The 8,362-nt window shown below is 50.1% G+C and overlaps 1 pseudogene; it reads left to right on the top strand.

The window, feature by feature from the left end:
* Positions 1 to 451: 451 nt before the first annotated feature.
* LOC142751144 (U2 spliceosomal RNA) lies at positions 452 to 553 on the top strand (annotated as a pseudogene).
* The last annotated feature ends 7,809 nt before the right edge of the window (positions 554 to 8,362 follow it).

Below are 8,362 nucleotides of genomic sequence, written 5' to 3'. Positions count from 1 at the left end.
TTGTGTTGGCCAGGTATACAGGAAAATGTGACCGATTCATCCGATTCTGGAAGAAGGTTCTCAAGGCCCTTATCTTTGGGTGTCCAGAAGGGGAGGGCACTGCATAGGGCAGTCACATCTGCCGCATAATTCCTGAACAACATTTTCCTTCTGAAATACACCATACTGAGAAAAAAAGGAGACTCCAAAATAGGTGTCGTGTGTGTTTAAAGATAGAGATAACAAAATTGTCAGGGTGCATTTACTTCGTTTCTTGTACTGTAGATGAAACGTTTGTCCTATACAAAACTCATTTGTGAAAAAAACCATAAAAATTAAATTTTTCATACCTACAATGTATTAATTCCTGCAAAAAAATAAGAGATGATTTCAAACTACTCGTTAAAAAAATGTCAAAATCACACGCACTCTACAGTCAATTCAATAGGCACCAATCAACCTATGAGTTTATATCGCTTCTCGGCCTTTTGGCTAAGATCAAGTGTAGTATCTGTTCTTATCAGTCCTTGTAAGGATAGATAGCTCGGAGAACCACTGGGGGCTATAAACACTAGCTTAGCGATCCAAGAGCGTTCCAGACGAAGCCGGCGACGAACTGCGGAGAAGAACCAGCGAAGACGACGATCCAGAAGGGAGAAGCCGCCATCGGGGAAGAAGCTCCGGGAGATCGCTGCCGGGAAGAAGAAGGAGAACTGCGACAGAGACCTTCGGAGAAGCTCGGCCGCAGAAGAAGCTCGACGAGGAACCGCTGCGGAAGAAATTTCGTGGAAGAACCTCGGCCAGCAAGGAGAAGATTTGCATAGCTCCGCCCCCTTCGGGAAAGAGCTATCGAAGATCCTCCCCAAGCGACAGGAACAACTGGAAGAAGCCATGGCCTCAACCAGCAACCCTGCCACCCAGAAGGAGAAGGCTGATGGACCAGGTGAGCCGGCCCAGGCCAGGACATCTCCTCCTGAAGCCTCCTCAAGCCAACAGGCCACCAGGAAGCCGAACCAGGCTGCTCCAACCCTGGAGCCCTGGATGAAGCAGACGGTGGCCCTGAAGCTGAAGGAGGTGGACGGGAGAGTGCCGGACATGACGGAAGAAGTGTTCTGCCAGAAGATGCTCCTGGACCAGGGCTTCGCTAAGCCGGAGACCATCAGCATCCAGGCCTTCATGACCGGGATGTTCTTCGTGACCTTCGCTTCGATCAACATCTGCAGAAGGTACTGGGAGATGGTGAAAGCGGCGAGGCCTGAATCCCCTTTCTCTCGCTTTGTGGGCAACTGCCCTGTCCAAAGAGAGGAAAGGCGGGTGACGGTCTCAATGCGGAACCCACACACCCCCGGCAAAGACATCACCACGCTCCTGAAGCGGTTCTGCACAGTGGTGAGGGAACCCACCCACATCCTGAACGGACTCGGCTTCTGGACTGGCAAGTGGTCGGTAATCGTCCGACTGAACAAGGATTCGAGCGCGGAAGACGGCCTCCAGCACCTGCCCCAGTCATTCTCGCTGGGCAACTCCTACGGCCTCATCTACTACCCGGACATGCCGCAGATCTGCAGGAGATGCAGCAAGAAGGGTCATTCGGTGAAGGACTGCAAGGAGGACGCCTGCAAGAACTGCCGGGTAACAGGACACGAGACCAAAGACTGCCCGAAACGGACAATGTGCAACCTCTGCGGACAAGCAGCCCACTCTTACAAGGACTGCCCGAAGAGGGATCGATCCTGGGCAACTGTAGCGGCGAAAGCTCCGGCCAGAGGGAACCCCGCCCCAGCCAGAGCTCTAGCGGCGCAGAAGACCGGGAATAAGAAGGATGGTAAGAAGACGACAGTCCCTCCCCCCCCTCGCCCGGCCCTCCCTCGCCCTACCCTTCCCACCCTCCCTCGCCCGGCCCTCCCCACCCCCCGTCCCCAACCCCTGTCACCCCCACTGAGGCTCTCACCTTCTCCTACCCACCCATCTCAGTGGTCCTGTCACCTGCACCTCTCCCAACCCAGCCTCCCTTCTCCCCAGCTCCAGCAGCACTAACATCTTCCCCTCCAGCTGCTGGAGTCCTCTCCCTGGAGGATTTTCCCCCTCTTGTCTCCTCAGGTGCCATCCAGAGGAAGAGAAAGGTGAGGGACAGCCCAGCTGCTGATTCCTCAAAGAGAAAAGTTGTGGAAATCTGCGAAGATTCCCTTGCGCAGCAGGAGGAAATGGAGCAGATGGTGGAGGAACTCGTGTCTGAACCTGAGGTCATCGACTTCACAACAGACATCCAGGTGGCTACAATCCTGGAACAATTTTTGTCAGAGGGCCTGCTGGATCTTTCGGACCCGCCAGGCGAGGAGGATCCGCCCGACCGGACTGGTAACTAAGGTGTATCGTTTGCACTAACCTTCTTTATTCTCCCCCATGGCTGCTAAACTTAACATCTTTAGCCTCAATGTGAGGAGTGTTAGAGATAGGACTAGATGTCAGATGGTGCTAACTTTTCTTTCCAAGCAGTCGAGTGATGTATTTATGCTGCAGGAATGTACTCTCCCCTCTTCCAGGTCATACCATCATCTGGCCAGGCAGTGGACCCATGGCCCGTCCTACTGGTCTGGTGGGGGCGACTGTAAGTCTGCAGGGGTTGCCATCCTGATTAGGGGAAGCGTATTTACTGTTGACTCTGTCCAGGAGCTCGTCTGCGGCCGCTTGTTGGTCGTAGACGGTTCCTGGGCGGGAGAGCCGATTAGGCTCATCAACGTGTACGCTCCCCCTATGAAGGCTGAGCGCCTGGAACTATTCCAGACCCTGCGGACCCAGCTCGCCACCACTAGGGCAGTGGTGATGGCCGGGGGCTTCAACTGCCCCATCGAAGAGGATGGACGAAGTTCCGGCACTTCAATCAAGCTGGATGTCAGTTCCAAACTGCTTATCGAGATGGTAGCCGAAGCATCCTTGCAGGACGTTGTGGGCTCCATGGGGATCGGCTCTGTGAACTATTCATGGAGCCGACCCGATGGCTCACTTCGTTCTCGGATTGACTTTGTGTTCACCTCCCGGGCAGTCAAGCAGCATGGGCACTCCATGATCCCCTGCTTCTTCTCTGACCACAGGGCCATTCTCTTCCAGGGTGCCATCGGCCACGGTTTTCCTCCCGGCCCTGGCTCCTGGAAGCTGAATTGTGCCCTGCTGGAAAGAGAGGAGGTACTGGCGGAACTTAGAGACGCCTATATTGTTTGGAGGAATGATAAAGTTTTCTTTGACAAAACCTGTGACTGGTGGGAATATGTTAAAGTTGAATTTCGTTGTTTCTTTCAGGCAAAAAGTCGTCAACAGGCGTGTGAGAGGAAGAGAGACTTCAGAGAGATGCAGCGTCAGCTGCGATCCCTGCAAGACCTCCTTCAATGCGGCTGGGACGTCAGGAAGGAGCTGGAGGAAGCCAAAAAGGGCCTGAAAAGGCACTTTGAGGAGGAATCCAAGCGAATTGTCTTTCGTTCCAAGGTGGAGAACCTGGAGAAGGGTGAGAAATGTAACTCGTTCTTTTTCAGGAAACTCCATGCCGGCCACACGCCCCTGAAGGAACTCCGAGATGAGACCGGAAACATGCATTCTGGGAAGAAGGAGGTGATGGGAGTCGTCACAGACTACTACCGAAGCCTCTACTCCCGGAAAACCACTGACCCCGAAGCCGCCGATAAATTCCTGTCAGGTATCACTAATCATCTTGATCCTGCAGGTACGGAGGCTATGGATGTACCCCTGACGGTGGAGGAACTGCTCTCTGCCGCTAAATCCTTCAGACCCGGCAGGACCCCGGGCAGTGATGGTCTCCCAGCAGAGCTCTATGTAGCGCTGGGGGACTTGATCTGTCCGGACCTGCTGGAGCTCTTAGAGGAGATGGTGGTGGAGGGTAGAATGCCACCGTCCTTGAGAGAAGGCATGATCACGATCTTGTATAAGCGGAAGGGGGAGAGATGTGACCTGAAAAACTGGCGTCCCATCTCTCTCCTGAACGTGGACTACAAGATCCTCGCCAAAGTATTGACCAACAGACTGAAGGTTGTCATCGCACAGATCATCGGATCGGACCAAACCTGCGGCATTCCTGGCCGTAGGGTGGCCGACAGTCTTGGCACGGTGCATTACATGCAAAGCCGCCGTACACACGCGGCCCTGGTCAGTCTGGATCAGGAGAAGGCTTTTGACCGGGTCTCTCACGAATTCATGGGTAAGGCTCTGCGTAGGCTGCGGCTTGGCAGGTTGTTCTGTTTGTATGTTAACCTGATGTATTGCGACATTTACAGCTCGGTGCTGGTGAACGGCTGGAAGACTGACCCCTTTCCTGTATCGTCGGGGGTTAGACAAGGCTGTCCTCTTTCACCTCTCCTTTTTGTTTGTGTTATAGAGCTCTTCGCAGAGGCTATCCGGCAGAATGGAGAGATCAGAGGGATCACCGCACCAGGTCCAGGACACTTCGAGGTCAAATGCTCGCTGTACATGGACGACGTGACCGTCTTCTGCGCTGACCAGAGTTCGGTGACTGCACTCGTCCAGACCTGTGAGGAGTTCGGACGCGCTTCAGGGGCAAAAGTCAACTGCGGGAAGTCGGAAGCCATGCTCTTCGGAAAGTGGTACCTGCCTTCTCCTGCCTCCTTCCCGTTTACTATCAAGCCGGACTTCATCAAAATTCTGGGAGTCTGGTTCGGTAAGGAAGGTGCAGCCCTAAAGTCGTGGGAAGAACGCTTGGCCAAAGTCAACCAAAGGATCGGACTGTGGAGCCTCAGACAACTCACTATTGAGGGCAAAGCAATGGTCCTGCGTAATGAAGTCTTGCCTGTGCTACAATACACTGCACAGGCATGGCCCCCTCTTGCCACCGTCTCGAGGGCCATTACCAGGACTGTGTTTCGCTTCATCTGGGGCTCGAAAATGGACAGAGTAAAGCGGACTGTTATGTACAAGGAGCCCCGCAAAGGTGGGAAGGGTATACCCGACATTCCCACTCTGCTGCGGATCGCTTTTGCATGTGACTGTGTTCGTAGGACTCTGAGGACAGCAAACGGCTCTGCGGGCAAGGCCATGTCCCGCTACTTCCTCCTTCCCCTCTGGCGAGGTTTTGGCTGGGACAAGTGGGACAGCTCCTTCCCTTACAACTGGCACGCTCCCTGGTTCTACGGAGATGTTGTCCGGTTTGTGAGGGAGCATCAACTGGAGGGTCTTAAGCCCGACTTGTGGAAACCTAAGACGATCCACAAGCACATCAGAGCAAAGGACTCACTGGAGTTTGTTCCAGGGCTTCATGCCGACACGTTGGAGACTGTTTGGACTAACGTGTCATCTGGCAGGTTGACCAATGGGCACAAGGACATTTCATGGATGGCCATCCAGGGAGGACTGCCTCTTAGGTCATTCATGCATGCCCGCAACCTGTGCAAGACCCGGTACTGCCCCAGGTGCCCCTTCACGGAGGAAACATCTTTGCACATTTTCTGGCAGTGCCCCTTTGCACAGGGTCTGTTGAAAGCCTTGGAACATGAACTCAAGGACTCAGTACCCAGGAACAGACTGTCGTACCGCTCGGTACTTTATGGACTATTTCCTGGGAATACCACGGATGGAGCAATCCAGGAAGCCTGGCGCCTTATGAACTGCTTTAAGGACGCTATATGGTTTGCCAGGAACCGTCTGATTTTGCGGAGAGAGAGTGTGTCCGTCCAGGACTGCCGCAGGCTGATCCACAGCCTGCTCAGAGACTATTCCACCTGAGACAGCCCGGACGTCGATGAGGAAGAGGACTGATACTCCCCTTCCCCCCACTCTCCCTTCTTGTGTGTTGTCTTTCAATAAAGCTTCGGGCCTGTGATTTCCCCCTTCCCTATCCCCTCCTACCCACTCCCCTATCCCATCACTTGTCTGTAATGCTTTGTTGTTTGGCTTTAGTGAATGCAAGAATGTTAGTGTAGCATGTGGTGTAATGTATAGCATAGGCTAGCCTGTACTGTGTATTATACTGTCATGTTATGTTTGACGACTGTTATTATTTATTATTTGCTGCTTCATGGCTTGCGCTGCGTCGCAGTAATGTTTGTATGATGACGATTGATTGTCAATAAAGCATTTTTCAATCAAAAATAGCTACCTCAAACATGGCAGTTTCCACTTCTCGGTTTTGTCTTTTTGTCCTACAGGTTGACTGACCTCTATCCTTTTTCAAGCCAGTAGCAGCACTCCCATTTCATACACTCTACACATCATCAATCAAAGTGTGCTTTTGCAGAGGAGAGGAGAACGGATCCTCATTCCATCATATGGTAGGCTTGGCAGCACCTAGCACAACGGAAACAGGAAGAATGTATAGGGATATGAATTGTGTGTGCAGTATATGGCAGCAAGATTTGTGTATACAGCATAAGGGTAGATTGTTTGTTTGTTTGTATAGTATAGAAATGCAAGCACCCCTGCTGAAAAGAGTTGTCCTACAGAAAGGCAGAAGTAAAATGGAGCATTGAATAGAATTGAAGTGAAATGCAGTTGCGTTGCTTCTTTCGCCACCTGCTCATTAGAATATATCAGAAAGCCATCTCTATGATTGGCTGAAACTATAGCTTAGTGGTTAGAGCATCGCCTTTCAGTGCTGGGGTTTAAAGTTCAAATCCCACCTTGACAACGTCTCTTCAATTTATGAGGCTTTCCTGCTTGTGCTCTTTTTTTCAACTAAATAAAAAAAATCAAGTAAAGCCTAATTCACTCAGTTGTGTTTTGGTCAGTATTATACTTCAGTGTTTGCAAGCCAAACTTCAGGAGTGGATCCAAAACAAGGAAGACGTGCAAATCCTTCCACTATGATAGATCTACGCTGACACTGATGTCATCGCTGTGTTTTTGGATCGATCACCCCAATCACCAAGCCTGGCTGCATAGTGGACTACAACTGCTTCATGGGTGGGGTGGACTTATCCCATCAAGTCATTAAGCCCTACGGTGCCATGCGTAAGACCGAAACATGGTACAAGATGCTAAGTCCGCCTCGCCCAAACTGCATGGTATGATGCGTTTGTGTTGGCCAGGTATACAGGAAAATGTGACCGATTCATCCGATTCTGGAAGAAGGTTCTCAAGGCCCTTATCTTTGGGTATCCAGAAGGGGAGGGCACTGCATAGGGCAGTCACATCTGCCGCATAATTCCTGAACAACATTTTCCTGCTGAAATACACCATACTGAGAAAAAAAGGAGACTCCAAAATAGGTGTCGTGTGTGTTTAAAGATAGAGATAACAAAATTGTCAGGGTGCATTTACTTCGTTTCTTGTACTGTAGATGAAACGTTTGTCCTATACAAAACTCATTTGTGAAAAAAACCATAAAAATTAAATTTTTCATACCTACAATGTATTAATTCCTGCAAAAAAATAAGAGATGATTTCAAACGACTCGTTAAAAAAATGTCAAAATCACACGCACTCTACAGTCAATTCAATAGGCACCAATCAACCTATGAGTTTATATTTAGGAGACATGCAGTAACTGGCACAAGCAAGCAGAACAAGCTTCTCATGGTGCATGTGGATGTGGGATGTGGTACTAGTGGATGTGGGAAGGGAGATTGCTCATGGGCATTGTACATTGTGCATAGCTACCACAAACATGGCAGTTTCCACTTCTCGGTTTTGTCTTTTTGTCCTACAGGTTGACTGACCTCTATCTTTTTTCAAGCCAGTAGCAGCACTCCCATTTCATACACTCTACACATCATCAATCAAAGTGTGCTTTTGCAGGGGAGAGGAGAACGGATCCTCATTCCATCATATGGTAGGCTTGGCAGCACCTAGCACAACGGAAACAGGAAGAATGTATAGGGATATGAATTGTGTGTGCAGTATATGGCAGCAAGATTTGTGTATACAGCATAAGGGTAGATTGTTTGTTTGTATAGTATAGAAATGCAAGCACCCCTGCTGAAGAAAAGAGTTGTCCTACAGAAAGCCAGAAGTAAAATGGAGCATTGAATAGAATGTAAGTGAAATGCAATTGCGTTGCTTCTTTCGCCACCTGCTCATTAGAATATATCAAAAAGCCAGCTCTATGATTGGCTGAAACTATAGCTTAGTGGTTAGAGCATCGCCTTTCAGTGCTGGGGTTTAAAGTTCAAATCCCACCTTGACAACGTCTCTTCAATTTATGAGGCTTTCCTGCTTGTGAACTTTTTTTACCCTCTTCTAAATGAAAAAAATCAAGTAAAGCCTCATTCACTCAGTTGTGTTTTGGTCAGTATTATACTTCAGTGTTTGCAAGCCAAACTTCAGGAGTGGATCCAAAACAAGGAAGACGTGCAAATCCTTCCACTATGATAGATTTACGCTGACACTGATGTCATCGCTGTGTTTTTGGATCGATCACCCCAAT

This window comes from Rhinoderma darwinii, chromosome 3, assembly GCF_050947455.1.
Source record: "Rhinoderma darwinii isolate aRhiDar2 chromosome 3, aRhiDar2.hap1, whole genome shotgun sequence".
In the NCBI taxonomy this organism is placed as follows: domain Eukaryota; kingdom Metazoa; phylum Chordata; class Amphibia; order Anura; family Rhinodermatidae; genus Rhinoderma; species Rhinoderma darwinii.
The sequence above is the reverse complement of the archived record's forward strand: the minus strand, read 5'-3'. Positions and strand labels throughout refer to the sequence as shown.